We start from the raw sequence: 18,619 nt of genomic DNA, 5'->3' as shown, positions 1-18,619 counted from the left end.
GTCTAAAGGAATGATGGTGAAAGCTGGAGTCCAGAAGGATGAGCCAAGATCATTTACTACCTTAAAAGCAGTCATATCATGCTTTCAGGAATTATGGTTTTATTACTTTCAGTCGCGCAATAATAGTAACAGCTAACAAAGTGTTGCCCAAAGAGGTTGAGTTTACCTCTTTGAATGAATATAAGAAAATAAAGTAGAACAATCACATTACCATAAGCAAAGGATTCCAAGTAGGTGCTTTAAAGACATTTGGTCTCTTTAGTAGGGCTAGTATACCATTAGCACACCTTTGATATGACTTTAGCTTTCAAACTTATTTTCATAGATGTTTCAAAGCAGCACTATCCGGTAGAACTTGCTGAGATGATAGAGAAATTCTATATCTGTGCTGTCCAACATGGTAGCCACTAGCACATGTGGCTGTTAAGCACTTGAAATGTGGCTAATGCAATTGATGAACTGAATTTTTAATTTTTCTTAATTTCAATTTAATTTACATTTAAACAGCTACATGTGGCTAGTGGTTAGCATATTGGACAGTACAATTCCAAAGTAAACCTCAGCCCAGTCAAGGCCCCAGTCACCTTGTTGCCTATAGATCCTGGCCCCTGGCAAACTTTCTTCTGGCAAAGCAATTGTTAGAAAAATTAATATAGCCACCTTCCTGAAAAGTTGGAAAATAAGGAAAAGGGAAAAACTTCACTATCCCTAATCTCTGGTTTGTTACAACCACTGATACATTTTGGTGCATTTTTTTCCCACTCTGCCCTGCTTGCTCATTAGGTTCTTGGGCCTTTTGCTGTCAGGTCTTTGCAGGGCAACAATAGACTTGTGCTCTTCAGTGGGCCCCAGGGAGCCTCAGGGGCAGCCATAGCTGGTTATCTGTGGCCTCACATGAGTGCTTCAGGAGGGCTGAGCGGTGGGGATGAGGCTGCTCATCATGACAGCAGCAACCACCATGGTGTCCCAGTTTTGACTCACCAGGGAGAAGAGTCTTCTGTGTGTTCCAGTCTCATGTTCTGTCCTATCTTTTAACTTCTAGAAACTCTCCTCCGGAGGTATGTTTTGGAATATTGAAGCTGAAAAGGTCCCTAGCAATGAGCTAGTCCAACCCACTTAGAGTATAAATGAAGAAAGACACAGGGCCAGAGACTGGAAGAGACTGGATGCCTAACTCTTGACTGCTAGTCCAGTGCTCCTTCTCCTCAATCACTGATCCTTTCAGCAGCCTCCCAGGTCCAGTGACCAGGACTCACTCCTCCTCCTCCTGGTACTGCCATACCACAGCTGCTCTGGAAAGGCAAGAGAGGGGCAGAATGTGATACACTTTCCCTCTCCCAGTTCTACTCCTCTGTTTCATTTGCTCAGCAAAGTAGGAGCAAATGCCCATAACTCTACCTGGCCTATGTCCTTCGGGAAGCCCCAGCCAGATAGGGAGGCCGCCATTGCCTCTTCTTGTGCCTGCCACCATTACAAAAGGCCCTGGTTGCTTGTTCCCACCATTCCCTTCTTTCTGGGCCTTCTCAGAAAGGCCTGGTTGAAACCTGAGTCCAGTTCTTTCCCTCACAGGAAAGAAAGGTTCCCACAATGGAGGCAACCTTTTTAAAGGCTCCCATGGCACGCCAGAGGGAGGGCCACATTCCTCCAGGTGGCTGTCCTGGTCCCAGGTAGGGTAATTTGCCCACACTTTCCTGCCTCTTGGGGGAATCCCTCTGGTTAGGGCACACCTGCACGACTCTCCTCTCTATGCCCTCTTAGTTTCTCTAAGAGCCCTGGCCACCACATGGTCTCCAGTAACTTGGAAGTCTGGACCCTATTGCTACTTTCCAAATCCCCCAGCCCCATTTGCTCCCAGTAAATTTAAACAACTGCATGAGTGGGTCTAAACTCCCCTTTGTGCTATAATTAGTCTGGAACAAGGCTCACCCCAGGACAGAAATACTGTATGGGCCGGGTTATAGACTGCTGCTGGTCCCCACAGTAGGGAAGTAGCGACCTTTTGAATAGGAGGATTAACACATTAGCACATAGATTCCTGCTTCCGGGGAGGGTTGAATTCTAGGATAAGAGCTCCAGCTTGTACGAGAGGGGGGAGGGGAAGGGGGAGCCACGCACACTAAAGACTGTGTGTTCCTGGGGTGCCTGGGGGGTCAACACAGGAAGAAGTGGGCAAGCACCAATCAGAGGAGCAGAGCAGCTCCAGACCATGGCTGTCTGGGTGTTGTGCATGGAAACTGCAGAAACCTGGGAAGGAAAAGCATCTCCTGTCATCTCCTGTCTCCTCTCCTTCCTCCCTCTTCCTTGTTGGATAGTGTTGGGGCAGCTGGCATGCTGCAGCAAAGCCCAGAGAACACGAGCGCTGAAGTTCCACACACAGGAGTATCCAGAGAGGCAGCTGTGTGACCTTGGGCAGGTGCCTGCCCCTCTCAGGGCCTCTGTTTCTTCATCTGTACAATAGGGGTAGTAACATCTATCTCATGAGGTTGCTAGGAGGAGTAAATGAGATAATGTAAGAAAGCACCTAGAAGCAAGTAGCACCTAGCAGGCCCTCACCAACTGGTGATGCCTCACTCGCAAACATCCTCTCGGTCACTCACATTGGCAAGAATTTCCTCAGTAGATTCTCCTTCTTTTTTTTTTTTTTTTGCAAGAAAATCTCAAATTTTATTTGTCAAGTTTACTATTAGTGGTAATGTTGATGTTATTAGTTTGAAATAATTTAATGCATTTTTTTTTTAATTTTTTGTTTATTGCAGTAACATTGGTTTACAACATTGTAAAAATTTAAGGTGTACATCACTACACCTCCACTTCTGCACAGATTACATCATGTTCACCACCAAAACACCAACTACAACCCATCACCACACACATGTACCGAACCATCCCCTGCACCCCCTTCCCTCCCCCTCTCCCCCCCGGCAACCGCCAATCCAATCTCTGTCCCTATGTGTTTGTTTATTGTTGTTATTATCTGCTACTTAATGAAGGAAATCATACGGTATTTGACCTTCCCCTCTGACTTATTTCACTTTGCATTATACCCTCAATGTCCATCCATGTTGTCACAAATGGCTGGATTTCATCGTTTCTTATGGCTGAGTAGTATTCCATTGTGTATATATACCACAGCTTCTTTATCCATTCGTCCCTTGATGGGCACTTAGGTTGCTTCCAAGTCTTGGCTATTGTGAATAACGCTGCAATGAACACAGGGGTGCATGTACCTTTACAAATTGGTGTTTTCAATTCCTTTGGAAGATTCTCCTTCTTGACTCTGTTTCCAGCTGTGCCCCAAGACAGCTGTCCCATTACTGTCCCCTCTCCTTGCCCATTAGTATATGGGGCAGGGTAGAAGTGGTTGTGGCCACCCTCCCAGCTCTCCTTCAAAGGGCTCAGCCCTGGGACGGGTTTGGCCTGAGTTGGTGATCAGCTTAGCCCTGCTACTCTCACAGGAACTCATGGAAAGGAAGCTCTTGATGTCCTCAAGGGCATTGCGAAGGTGGTGGTGGCTGGGAGGGGACCCACAGGGTCTTTGTACCCACTCATGGAAGTGCATTGAAGTGGGCCCTGACCCAGCAAGACAGGAAGTAAAAAATCAAGGGGCCTAGGTGACAGGTTTATTTAAAAGACAGCCAGAGAAGTTGGGACATTACCAGATTTAGAGTCTTCCCTCTTAAAAAAAAAAAAAAGAAGAAGAAAATCTTAAAAAAAAAAAAACTTAAAAAAAACCTTTAAAAATCAAAAAGAACCTGACAATAATATATATGCTTTCTCAAATCTAACAAGAACAGCAAAGAAACTCAGGAAAATATCTGGGTTATTGAGTTACTAAAATAACAAAAAGCAAAAAAAATAAAATAATGAAAAGCTTTTCCTTTACCTTTATGGTAAGATTTGAAGGTGGCAGAAGACGTTTCAGACTCCAAAATTCCTGGACAGCCACAAGCCTGTGGCTTAGATTTGAGGCAGGGTGCAAAACAATAGGAGGGGACTGTAGCGAAGCCTCATTTGCCCCCCAATGGATTTGCCTTATACAGAACAGCACGAGAGGCTAGCTCAATTTCATGGCTTCTGCTTTCTCTGTTTAGCTCAAGATTGGCAGATGAGGTGAGATGATGACTCAGTGAACATCCGTAGTCCTCAGTTTCCTCATCTGTAAACTGAGGGTGGACAATACCTAATCTACCTACACCTCAATGGGACAGTGGCATCTGAGTTTTCAGTTGAGATCTTAACATTCGTTGAGCACATATGTTCCAGGGGTGTGCTGAGTCTCTGCTCCTTTAAGTCCAGGTTCTTGAAAATGCTTTGTAAATTATAAATGGATACTTCCCCAAATGTAAAGTATTATTATTGAAAGTCACACTCAAATGTCTTGAATGCTTCCTTTAAAATGAGTATTCACTTAAGGGCTGAATACACTTAAAAGTTAGATGAAACTCCAGATTTAGCTCTAACTCTGCCTCTCAAAGGCACGTCTCCAGGTTGAGTCTATCTGGCCTGAATGGCTGAATTCGGCTTTGTGAATAGCCACTCTTTCAGGGAATGATGATTTTTGTAGGGTCAAAGGTCAAGAATGCTAATTTCATGTCTTTTACTGTTAGAGTACCTTTAGGGGACTGGCAGGCTAGTGAAAAATGGTTTGGAGTTTGTAAACGTTTTGCATTTACTTGCCAAGCTTGCTTGGTGGCAGCTCTTCCTTGGGGCAGAAGAACGGACTTGCCTCAGAGAGTGGCTGAACAGGTGGGATGCTACAGCTGTGCTTGGCCTGGCTGGCCCAGCCCCAGAGGGCCTGCCTGGCACCCGGGAAGCCCAACAACAGAAGGAAGGTCCAACACCTGGAGTGCCCAACTCCCTAAGGGTCAAAGTGAAACATCTTAACTCACCCCAGGAAGTGCTTGGTCTGGAGTCATGCCCCCTCCAGAAGACAGTCTTGGGGGACCCTACTTCGATTTCCAGGAGAAGAAATACTCATTTCAGATGGGACTGGCAGTGGCCCTGGACCTAACAGCCACTGAGGTTAGGATGCCAGGGTCTCATATTTAGTTACTTTAAATCAGGGGCAGTTAGGGCTTTGGTTTTGCAAATTTGGTCAGAGAAGCAGGATATGTGGTTAGGAGGACTAAATCAGAAACTTAAACACTTACCCACATGGAGAACTCATTACCTCAGCAGGCAACTCATTTAGATTTTAACAGCTCTAGTGGGTTAGACAGCTCTTTCTTATATAGAGAGTTGAAATCTGCTTCCTTATAACTTCTACCCTTTGTGCCCAGTTCCTCCTTAAGGAACCATGTGGATTAAATCTGCTCTCTTCTCCCAACAGGCCTTAGGGACATTGTTCCCCGACTCTCAGATTTGGCTATAGTGATATTTAGTCGGTTAGATGCCTTTCTATCCTATGATTCTATGTGGGGAGGAAATTGACCTTAAGAGGAGACACGACAGTCCCTAAGTCACATAGTATCTCAGTGGTTCCACTAGGAATCCGTCCTGACTCTAGGTATGCTCTCCTCTACCCCACAGAGACAAAAAGGCTGCCTTGAACTTCCATTATCAACCAGAATGTTGTGCTTTGGCTAATATGGTCAATGAATCCTTAGCCAACAGAAGCAAATGTCACACAAAACCCCATAGAGCTAGTGCCTTTGCTGTGGTGGTGGCAGTAGCAAGCAAAAGATATCAGATGTTTACAGTATTAAATATATCTTAAAAGGTCAGGCTTTTCAAAATATCCCCGCCCCCACTCCCGCCTCCAATCCCTTTGGCTTCTATCACTTTTAACAGGCAGTTTGCTGTCCAAGACTCAATTCTGCAGAAGGTATCTGGGCACATGTTGTAGAGGTAATTATATCCAATCTACTAAGGAGATGACTGAGCCACCCCGCTTTGCCACCTCCCCCACCCCCATCTGCTCGCAGCCTGGCTTTCTCCGCTGAACTGCCCTTGGCAAGTTTGCACTTTGTGGTTCCTTTTCCTCTGTCTGCGCCAGCCACCCAGCCAGCCAGCCACAGTCACCAGTGAATGCCACTTAACACAACTTAAGCTGGGGCTTCTAACTAGTCTGTTGACCATGTCCCCAAGGTCAGACAGTCAGCAACTTCTATTGAGGCTACGCCATGTGCTGAGTACTGTTCTAGTAGCCGTGAGAGGGAGAGGGAAATAAAAGAAATAAAAGCCAGGGGCCCTTGTCTCCGATAGGTTTACAGGCCTAATTAGCGATCTCCAAGCGACTCTCTTGAGAAAAGACTTAAGGACACTTCCAAAACAACATACAAGTGGGTATAATAGGGAGGGAAGTGAGCCAAGGGGAGATTCTAAGTTCCTTGAGGGGAGGGCCCTGGCTTTGTGCTCCCCCAGGAAGGGCCTCTCCACTTTCTCATTAACCTTTTGTTTGGAGCGATTAAAAAGAACTTGAGGCTGGCCAGCCCCCTCTCTCTCTCTGGTCTCAGGCTCAAGGATCAAGTTGACAACTATGGGGACTTCATTGACTTCAGATGGGGGTATTTCAATATCTTGCTGAGATGACTGAATAGGCCTTTGATGTAATGTATATCCATTTGGAACTCAGCATTCCATCAAGGAGAGGAATGATAAAGCTTTCCTCTGGAGTGTCTTCCCTTATCATCTCCTGCTTTATAATAATAATAGAAGTAATAATAATAATAGCAGCTGCTAATTATTGGATACCTACTCTATGCCAGCTACTTTACATATGTTATTTCATTTAATACAATAGAAATGATTATTAAGTTAAATGAAGACAATTAGTATTATCAGTCTTTTGTTTGTTCAGAAACATTAATCTGCCAAAACCAGGCATTCTTCCACCCCACATGGCACTGGCCACTTACTCAGAGGCCTGGGTCCAACTTGGAGCTCTTCAGCAGGATGGTGAAAAATAAATCTGAAGAAGACAAAGAAAAAAAGACATCGAAGGAATAAAAAGTTCTGAATATACAGATAAGATCCTACTATAAAACATGCCATCACAGCCATATCTCCCTATAGCAAAATGCTGGCTAAACCTCTAAACAGTGGTACATTTATTTAAAGCAATCTTTAGATAGATCAACAGAAATTGAGATAGATCCATGTTTTTCGAAATGGATTTTTTTAATCGGTATGGCACATCGAGGTAAAAAGTGAAGGGAACTAATATTTGTCATCTGTATATTAGGTTCAAGATATTTTTAATCTTCACAACCACCCCCTGAGGAAGGCACTATTTTTATTCCCATTTTCCAGATGAGGAAACTGAGGCCTAGAAAGATTAAATAACTTTCCTGAGATCACATATCAACAAAATGGCAGAGCAAGGATTCAAACACAAGTTTATCCAATTCCAAATCTAAGATTCTTTCCACTATATCATATTGCCCTCTAGCAATGAATGAGTTAACCCAGACCACCAGGAGACAACAGAGGACAAACCTCAGTTATGTCTATCCGGCCCCAGGCAAAGTGCTGAGCTGCTCTTTATTTCCCTGTAGACCAGAGGTGCAGAGGGAGGGATTGGCCATCTCTGAGCTCACCCCAGGGAAAGGGCAAGTGCTTGTCCAGGCTTGGGTCCAGGCTGAAAAGGCAGCCCTGTCCCAGGAAAGATGCCCGGGCTCACTTTGGTCTCAATGGGTGCCAGGCCCACTCTGCTTCCAGTCCCTCTGCAGCCTGATGCCACTACCCCCAGGCCACAAACAAGGGCTAGGAGGCCCGCTCCTCCCTGATGGATCTGGGGAAGCACTTCCTGGCTGTCAGGTTGGTTCAGCTCTGTGCCAGGAGATCAGCTGGGCTGGTGACCTCTCTCTTGACAGCTTTAGCCACTTGTCTGGGTGGTCTTGTCCTGGACCTGCCTGATAGCAGGGGACTGGCTTTGGTGAGTCTCTGAAGGCCCTTCTAGCACAGTGAGTCAGGCCCCCAGAGGGCCCCATGGCTCTGGAGAACAGGCAGCCTTGCTGGGACCATGGATATTAGCCCAGGAAGCAGCTATGCAAGATGGTGCAGCCAGAACAGAGGGGTGCCGTCTATATTGCTTCTCCTTATGCATAATGGATCATAATTATAATACTTGGAATGTATGTGGGGCCTGCTTTCCAGAAGCTCAAAGCCCAATAGAGTACTTTAGTTTTTCAGTCAGTCTCTCACACACAGAGGCGCACACACACACTTTAAAGAGCAGGCCAAAAAGTGTTATAAATAAAATTCTAGAACATGAGTGGGAGGAATAAACAGGAAAATTTCACTGTAAGAGTTGAAAATGCACCACTCCTTGCAGGATGGCTTCACTCTGACAACCCACAATTGTGCTATTAATCAGAAACTGGGCTAGATATATTGTTACTTTGCTCAGGGTTTTTCTTCTTCTCCTTGTCAATACATGTTAAAGATGGTATAAATACTGTCGGCTTTCAGGGTAAGGCTAAGATAAAGAAGACAGTCTTCATCAGTACAGTAAGAGACCATAACCTGATGGGTCACACTTACATTGCCCAGCATCCTTTCCTTCCAGCCAGACAGGGCTCCATGCTGTCAACCCTGTAGGTTCTGCTCACATGCTCCTCCCTACCTGTTTCCACTCTTCCCCTAAGCTGAAGTAGCTCCACTCTCCTCCCTCTGCCCATCCCCAAATGCCCCTCATCCTCTAGGCCTTTGTTCAAGGCATTCTGTTTATCTGACATGCCCTCCACCCTTCCCCTATCCCTTTGAGGTCTCTCCACTGTGGATATCTCTCCTTGCCCGGACCCACTCCCAGGAGGCCCAGTGACCTCATCCCTCCTCTGATCATGAGGACCACTGGCTATCCGGATCTATCACACACTGTCTGCCTTGCGAGTTAATATTTTGGTCCCTACCAACAGTGAATGCTCCTGGAAGGCAGGCCAGGTCTGTGGTTTATTCCCTGTTCCTAATACGTGGTTGACGCGTAACTCTTTTCAAAACTTTAAAAGCAGAGGAGTTGTCCAGTAGGTAGTCCTTGTTTTGATGACTTTAATCGAAACATAATTTACTTTACTAAATGGCCGCGTACATGATTCATAACTCCCGTGACAATTCCTCTATTGGCTCATTCTTCTCTTATTCCTCTCTTTCCTCTACATAACCTCTCCCTGCTCACATTTTTGGCTTAGTGTTTGTGATGGACTAATAATTCACATCTTTCAGGCCAAGGTTGTATTTTCTAAAATAACGCAGGAGCCAGCTCCATAGCTCTAGAATTTCTTTCAGCTCTTATATTCTAGAAGCCCAGGAAATACACACACAGAAGTTGCTAGGAAGTAGAGAGGCTTTTTCGTTGGGCCTCCATAAATTAGAAATTAAAAAGCCCATGGGAAAAGACTGGTGTTGAAAGGCTCGGAAGAACACTTAGTGAATCTGCTAAATAATATTTTTGTCTGCTGTTTGTAAATGTGACTCACTTTGAAACCATCTGTCATGCAGTCCTTTGGAGAGAGCTGAGGAGTATTTAAATCTGTGAAAATGAGTATATTTTTGTATATACCAAAGCAGTGTTTCAATAGGTCCCTGTTGCATGTTGTCCAGTGCATTCTTTGAAATATGATTTTATCCAATTGTCAACTAACATTTAAAATGGAATTCGGAGAAGGGACGTGGCAACGAATGGAGAGGCTGCAATGCAGGTGCTGGAGCAGTGTTTCTTCAATGGTCTGGGTAGTGGTGCAGTTTTTGCTGCTTTTCCTTCAGTTTAGAGAAGCAGCCATTCTCCAGGTTGGGGGAGGACTATGGCCAGCTGCTCCTCGTTTTCTAGTAAAGGGCTAGCTGTGTGCAGCCAGAATTGGGCATCGCTGACCGATCAGCACTTCAACCTTTATAACATTTCTGTTTTCACTGCTGCCCTTGGTCCCTATGGGTAACATCCCAACTTAGCAGTGTCTAAGACATTTAAATTACTGGCAGCAGCAGCAGCAGCTGTTGCAATAAGAAATTTGAAAATCATTGAAATGGCTTCCTCATGTTGGGTGGAGAAGGTAGACACAGAGAAAAACTCCTTTTTCCAAACACCTGTAAGACTAATTACTGGTATTTCACACAAGCTGTTGTGGATCATCAATTGTCTCTTGGGGGACATGTCTTGTTTGCTCAGTAAAACTGTAAGTTTCTTGAGGGCCAGGATCTTGTCTAAGGCAAAAATCAAGTATCAGAGCTGGAAGAAACTCCAGAGCTCAAATATCTGAGATGAGAAAATTGGAGTCAAGAAAGTGGTAAGTGGCAGATTTAGGACTCAATCAGAGGTCTCCGGATTCACAGCCCAATGACTTCTCACCATGCCATTCTTCAAGATCTGCCGAAGACAGACTACTCAACTACTGCCCCATGGAAGGCAACAGGATAGAAACTTCTCTCATAATACCTGTACATAATCTATGATAAAGAAAGTATGTCAACACCCAAAAGAATTGGTGACTGGTACTCAAATACACATGCGTGCATGTTCATAGCAGCGTTACTCACAACAGCTAAAAGGTGGGAACAGGATAAAGATCCATCAGAGGATGAATGGATTAACCAATTGTGGTATATACACACAGTGAATATCCTTATAACTAATTCTTTATGCATCTCCTTGGTTATTTCCTTATGATAAATTCCTGGGCATCTAAAAAATGCAAAAACCCAAATGTCCGTGAATTGATAAATGGATAAATAAAATGTGTATATCCATACAATGGAATATTATTCAGCCATAAAAAGGAATAAAGTATTGATACATGCTACAACATAGATGAACCTCAAAAACATTATGCTAAATGAAACGAGCCAGACACAAGAGGACCAATATTGTATGATTCCACTTATATGAAATGTCTGAATAGGCAAATTTATAGAGACAGGAAGTAGATTAGAGGTTCCCAGGGGCTGGTAGGAGGGGGAAATGGGGAGTTATTGCTTAATGGGTACAGAGTTTCTTTTGGGGGTGATGAAAAGTTTTAGACCTAATTAGAGGTGGTAGTTATACAACATTGTGAATGTACCAAATGCCACTCAATTGTTCACTTGAAAATGATTTTATGTCATGTGAATTTTGACTCAATTAAAAAAAAGGAGAGAAAGCATCTCAGCATCTTAGCTCATGGGTCTAGGCCATGACTGACTGCTGGCTGCCCGACACCAAACAGGGTCTCACTAGGATGCACATAATGTTGTACGGCAGGCATCATGGTCAAGAGCACAGGCTTTAGTATCAGAATCGTGCACAACTCTCAGCTCTGCCACTGACCATCTGGGTGCCCTTGGGCAAGTGATTTAATCTCCCTGAGCCTCAGTTTTCTCATCTGTGAAATGGGGATGCCTTTAGAAACTACCTCATGGGGTCGCCACAAAGATTAAATAACACATAGCAAGTGCTCAAAAGGTGATAAATAATATTTTTAGGGAGGGTATATAGATGAGAAGAGCTCAAAAAATAGTAGCTATTATCTGGTATAGTGCAGCAACCTCTTACACCAGCCAGAGAGAAATAACAAAGGAGCCAAGTGAGTATTGGGCCTTAAAAGTGCAACCTCTAATGGTATTCAGCTCAGAGTAGGTGATCATCTCACCCTATTACCTTTAAGCAGTCTGACAGCCAGGAATCCAGCTTCTCCTGACTAATAAAGATGGGCCATGCCCCTCAACAGAATTTGTAGCTTGTACTCTTGACTTTCCTGCCTAGTTTCCAACCAAGTTTTACACTTAAGTAGTTTCTACCTGGTTTTCCACTTTGGGCTCCATAGCTGGTAATGCCACCAGTTTGGCCCCATGATGCTTGTGTATATAGTCACTTCTCATTCTTGATCCTCAGATCTCCCCCCAGGACTTGGTTGCATTCACTCTTCCAGCTCTAGTAGCTTCTGAGCATCCTGAGCAGGCCTTGATAACTCAGCACTGCATTCTAATCATCACCCATACCCATGCCCACCTGAGAGCCTCCAAGGTGATGGATTTGGAGTATCTGCTTGGTAAATGTTTGGGAATAATGCAAGAAGAAAGAAGACTTTTGTTTAAGTGAGCTGAGATATGATGTAAGTAAAAGACAGGAAACATTAGGGAGGAAAGAAAAATGAGAGCTTCTCTTCACCAGTGAAGTTCATTTAAAAATATATATATTTATTATTTTTGAGACTGTGAAAGTCACATATATTGACTGTAAAATACAGAAAAGTCTCCAAATTTTATACACACACACATATATATATATACACACACACACATACATATGCATGCATGTGTATACACTACCCCTAACCCTTCTTCCACTGAAAAAAATCATAGTTGTGGTTTGTTGTATCCTCCCTTTTTGTATAACACACGTACAGTAAAATGTATAAATCTGAAGTATATAGCCTGATGAATTTTTATATATGTATACATCACATAACCACCACCTGGATCAAGATATAGAACATTCCAACACCCCATGGGGTTTTCTCAAATTCCTTTATTCATAGTAACTAAAATATTGACAAAAACAGCAAATTTTCAAAATCATATCATTTGTACATATTTATTAAAGGTAGACAAACTCATACGAATCCATAATTGAAAGGAAATAAATTTAGGAGTCACAGAAATTACACTAGAATCTTTAAAATCAGAAGTTTGACTTATGAAAAATTGTTCTTGATACGTTTTTTAGATGCCTCCTTACCTTCACCCTGAGAAGTCAAGAAAGAAAGGCAGGGTTCTCTTGGGGGTGGTGGAAGTAGGAGAGCAGGGAAGAGCCTCTTCCTCATTTCTGCCAACTTTTGTGCATCCTCCCCTGCCCCTCAAGCCTTGTGCATGCTGGAATAGAGCACTGCGTCCTCTGAGAATTAAGAAAATGTCGGTGAGAGTTATTGCAAGTCAGTCGGAGTAAGGGAAGCTTGTATATGTCAGCAGAGAGGGACATGGGAAAGGCCAAGCTCCCTGTGCTGTGTGTGCGGCCTGGATTCAGCTAGATGCTTGGAATGTCTGTCCAAGTTTCATAGTTTCTTTGCTCATTTGAATGTGTTATTGTTATAGCAGCAGTAACAGCAGCAGTTCCTTAGACATCGCCCATCAGTGGTTAGAAAATGACAAATGTCAAACTATGTCTGACCCTGACTCTCTTCAACTCTTTTTATCTGCGGTATCTCTTTGGAATAAAAATGCCTACTCCCTGCTGGGTCTTCTTAAAAATGCACATTGTCTTTTCACATAAAGGCAGGGATGATGGTGCTACGGCAAAAGAAGATGAAAAAGAAAAGGAGGAAGAGAAGAAAACAGAAGAAAAGGAATTCATCCCGACTTCTCAGGTTTGAAGTGCAAGTCCAAAAAGCTGTGGGGCTAAACCAGCACTTCATTAAGAACTTGCTTACATCAGTTAAAACTGTTCTGTCGCTTTCTAACTGGGCCTTGGTTTTGTAGCTCAGTTTCCTGATCCTCACAGAGGGGGAACAGGTTCCATAATGTTCAGGGCCAGAGTTGGGGAGGTGCCCTTCAGCTGCTTCAATCCCTGCAACAGTGAAGCTGCCACCAGACAGCTTGTGTGTTTTTCAAACAAGGTTAGAGAATGAATATGAAATGCAATATACAGTACCACCTGTCACTCGGTGTCTTTTGCAATCGTGAGCCACAATGTGCCTGACACCTAGGAGCTCTTGTTCTCAGGTGAAATCCTGAGTAAAGCAGCAAGGTTGGAGGACACCATTACTACTGTTACTGTTCTAGTCAGAACCTATGTTTTGCCTACACGGTCTTTCACATGCTTGAAATTTCAAACAAAAAAGGAAAGGTCAACTTGGAGGTGGATTGACTAGACAAATGCCACGGTCCCTTCCAGATCTCATGTTCTAGAAGCCTCTGCTCAGACAACGCTGGGTTCCCTGCCTCTACCCTGTTGTTTTGCCTGTGCAATTTTCTCATCAGCTAGTTGAGACAAAGAAGAGAAATATAAACATTTTTGAAAAAAATGAATGTTCCAGAAGTGCCTTCACAATCTAAGTGCCAAACACAAAGTTTCAATGTTTTCATTTAATCAAAAAGATAGGAAAAAATAATTTTCTTTCCGTGAATGAAGCATTTATGTCCAGCAGGCGAATTAGAGAAGGCACTATCTCCCAATTATACTGAAATGCACATTTTACATCTAAAGCTGTAGGTCAAATCATGTGCAACAAGCTAGAGTAATGAATAACTATGGCAACCGTTTTGCCATCACATAGAAGTGTACTCACTGAAAAGTGGGTTCTTTTTTTCAGTAATTAGAAATGTTCTTTATAAATTAGACTATAAATAAAAGCTTAGGTGTACAGAAGAATAATCAGCTCTCTTCTCATACTGCCTTTGGTTTTTGTTCTCCTATGAGCATGAGACATGAGTTGTAATTTTTTTTTTTTAAGTGAGGAAGACTTGCTCCGAGCTAACATCTGTTGCCAATCTCCCTTTATTTTATTTATTTTTTTTTGCTTGAGGAAGATTAGCCCTGAGCTAACATCTGTGCCAGTCTTCCTCTACTTTGTATGTAAGTTGCTGCCACAGCATGGCCCGATGTGTGGTGTAGGTCTGCGCCCGGGATCCGAACCCGCAAACCCAGGCCACCGAAGTGGAGATTGTGAACCTAACCACTACACTACCGGGCAGCCCCAATGACTTGTAATTTTTACAAAAGCTATGTACTGCATAACACTTTTGCCCCAGTAGTAAAGTATGAAAAAATATCAATACCAGTAGATATGTAATTATTGCATAGGAATGTCCATGTTACCCTTTGGGCCTCAGTTATCTCATCAGGAAAATGTGGATAATAAGAAATGCTTTCCCTGTAGTGAGAGAGCCATATTGTATGAAAGTAACTCAGATCCCTCCCTGTTCTACAACTTGTATAATTCTCTGCTGATTATGAACCAATACACATGTAATTCATGCATCCCAATGCAAAATTATTGGACCAATATACTATCACACGAAATAGCATTTCAGTGCTGGCAGGGCTGGGTTTGAGCAAATTGTGAAGTAGATGGAATTTATAATAACCATAATAACAATAGTATTAGCTAATATTTATTGAGCCCCAACTTTTAGGATCCATGAGAGAAGAGACATTGTTTTATTCATAACTATATTCCCAAAGCCTAAAAGATTGTTGATCCTCAATAAATATTTGAATGAAGGAATGAGTGAATGGATAAATAAACGAATGCTTTGTACCAGGCAGTATGCTAAGCGCTGTCTGATTACTTCAATATCTATGTATTTTCTCCTCCCTGCCTGGTGCTAAGGGCACAAAAAGGAATTCGACATGCTCCGGGCCAAGAAGAATGCTTTTCATATATCTTCTCTTGTAATCCTCATAGTGCAAGCATGTCACATGAGAAAAGGAAGGCTCAGGGAGGGTAAGTTACTTATCTAAGGACACACAGGCAGTAAAAGGCAGAGCTAAGATTGAATTCTCCATCTGCCTGACCCCATAGCCTAGCCCCTCCACTGGGAAACCCTGCCTTTCTTCTTTCTGTCTGTCATTTATTTATTTTCTGCTCCTCATACAGAATCCCCGGATGAAGAAATGTTGGGCCTTCATCACTTTGTTGAGAAGACTGCAGTGGCCTAACTTGCCTCTTTTCAGTCCATCCAATGCCTCCTCACCTCCCCAGGTCATCCTTTCTAATGCACTGCTTTCATCTTTTCACTCTCTGCTGATAAATCTTCATGTTGACAGGATCAAGATGGCACTGCCATCCCAGGTTAACATGCCCCCATTATCCAGCACCTTATTTCATGATAGTCTCCCAGATGAACCTGTACTCAGTTAAGAGTGTCTTCACTGGCTTACAGTGACCTCACACATTCCCGCTCCTTCTCTCTGCCTAGTGATTCCTCCCCATCCTTAACGTCCCAAAGAAAGTCCTACCTTCTCCACTCCTTTATCCATCAGTCTTGCACTGTCTTTGAAGTTTTCCTGGGCATGTTTTGGGCTTGGGGCATAGTGAGAAGTGGCTGTGTCATTGAACTTGGACTCAGAGGGCCTCAATTTAAGACTCTGAACCAGTTTCCTCACCCATAAATTATGGAAAATAACACATACTTCACAGATAATACATGTGGAAGCAATTCCTAAACTCTGCGGTACTAAACAAATATCAGTTATTACTGTGAGATTGTCTTCCCATGGAAGATTTTTTAACCAAGGAGTGTGACACTTGCAAATGATGCTATAGGAAGATTGATTTTGTGACAGTCCCTGCATGAATGGATGGAGAGAGAAGTTGGAGGCCAGAAGACCTGTTAGGAGGTTGGCTCTACAGTCCAGACAAGAGGTAATGCAACCTAGACAAGGACTGATGGTCACAGAGTGGAAAGGAGGACTCAATCTGTCCAGGTGATTAATGAAGAGAGAGGGAGTATGGCAGCTATGGCCCTGGGAGAACAGTGGACAACAATGGCACAAAAAGGAAGTATGGTGGCTGGTGCCTGGAGCTGGTGGTTAAAGCTGTGGACACACACGAGCTCTCTGAAGGAAAAGGAAAGATAAGGCAAACTTAAGGCATTAGAGAAAGAATACTATGGAATTAGGAGACAGGAACAGACTACCCACATCAACTCCTTCGAAGTGGCTAATCCTTCAATTACTGGTACTTCTGTAACAATTTCCAGAAGGACAAAGAGAAGACTGGCAACTATGAAACAAAGAGCAAACTGGAATGACTGTCCTGGGGGACACGCATTGCCTTGTGTTATCTTTGCCAGTATCTTTCTCCACGTCCATATGGATCCTACCTCCCCAAGCAGGTTGTCAGATCCTCAAAGGGCTCTGGTCATTCAAGTTTCTAGGGCCTTCACAGAACCAAACTTTGTACACAGCAAGTGGTTAGAAGACACTGCTTGCTTGGTTGCTTATAAAGGAGAGGCATGGGGTGAGAGAGGAAAGTTACTGGGTGAAATCTAGGCTGAAGACAAGCTGAGTTTGTTCAGTAAACTTTTAAGAATGCTGAAGTAGTCACTAATATTTAAAAATCAGGAAATTTCAGATACTAATCTAGGTCTTTTATTCCCCTGGGAAACTGCCCATTGAGTGAACGTGTACTCTTGCTGGCACTAGGTATGCAAATAAAAATAAGGCTAAAAGAGCTCTTGGGGGCTAGGGTGCAGGAATCCTCAGAGTAAGCATGACCTCTGCTGTGGGGCAAGTGTGGTAGCCATTTTGTGCAGACACTGCTTTGGAGACCTAGAAGCAGGAGCCATTAGCTTTGCTTGGTGGAATCCAGGAAGGTTTCCCAGAAGAGGTGATATCTCAGCTGAGTCTTGAAGGATGAGTATGAAGTTGTCCAAGGAATGGAGGGGAATGAAAAGGTATTCCTAGCAGGGGCAGGGTAAGGGTGCAAGGAAGTCCATGGCATGATGGAGAATGATGACGTGTTCTTATGGGGCCAGACAGAAGATACATGGTTGGGAAAGGCCTGTAAGAAAGCTGGTAATGTAGACTATATCCTGATAGCAAAGATCCAGATCTGTTGAACGAGTCGGGAACTGATCTGGAAAGCAATGGGGTGCCACGGGAGAGGGAGGCAGGGTTAAACAGGGGAGGGACATTGTTCAGGTGATGTCAAAGGCTCACTCTGGTGGCTTATGGGAGGCATGGATTGGGTGTAGGGAGAGACAAGAGGGCTGCAGGCCAACCACCTCTCCTAAGGGAGGAAGTCACGTTCTACTCCTCATCGCCATATTTGGCAACCAAAGTAGTTCCCCAGCAGGCCAAGAGTAGTGCCTCTAAAGCTGAGAGAGTGCACCTGATTTAACTAGGTCTTGGCTTGGAGGACAGCAGCAGTGAGTGCATACTTTGTTCCCTCTGCCCACCAGCGAATGTACCCCAGTGCTGCATCAGGAGAAAGGCCTCACCTGGGAAAACCAAGTATACCGCAAATGCATTCTATCCAAGCAAGCCTTTGCATACAGGTCTTACCCACTACCTTAAACTGTAAACTCCTTTTGGCTTGTGCATCGTCCTTCCCTCTAGGGCTGAGCAGCATCCGACACATAGTAAGTGCTCAATGAACATTTATTAATCTGAAGCAGGGACACTTCTACAAGATCTGGGCAGTTGCACATTCACTGCTGACCCCAAGTGAGACCCAGAATATTGTGTTTTCTAACAAAAAATTACATGAGATTTAGTCAGAGGTCTTAAATTTATCAATCTTGGTTCAGCCACTCAAGAGCTCTGTGTCTGTGGACAAGCCACATAACTTCACTGAGACTCAGTTTGCTTATGTATTTTTAAAAAACACTAAAATTTTCTAGGAGTATGAGAGAGTACCTGGAAGCACTTTGCAAACTGTAAAGTACTCAATGACCAAAAGTTGTATATCCATACAATGGAATACTATTCAGCCATAGAAAGGAAGTACTGATACATGCTACCACATGGACAGATCTTAAAAGCATGATGCTAAGTGAAAGAAGCCGGACAGAAAAGGCCATACATGGAATGATTCCATTTATATGAAATGTCCAGAACAGGCAAATCTATAGAGACGGAAAGCAGATTAGTGGTTTCCAGAGGCAGAGGAGAGAAGGGAATGGACTTTGATTGCTTAATGGGTATGGGGTTTCCTTTTGGGATGATGAAAATATTCTGAAACTAGATAGTGGTGATGGTTGTACACCA

The sequence above is a fragment of the Diceros bicornis genome, chromosome X (genome assembly GCF_020826845.1).
Source record: "Diceros bicornis minor isolate mBicDic1 chromosome X, mDicBic1.mat.cur, whole genome shotgun sequence".
Lineage (NCBI taxonomy): Eukaryota > Metazoa > Chordata > Mammalia > Perissodactyla > Rhinocerotidae > Diceros > Diceros bicornis.
The sequence above is the reverse complement of the archived record's forward strand: the minus strand, read 5'-3'. Positions refer to the sequence as shown.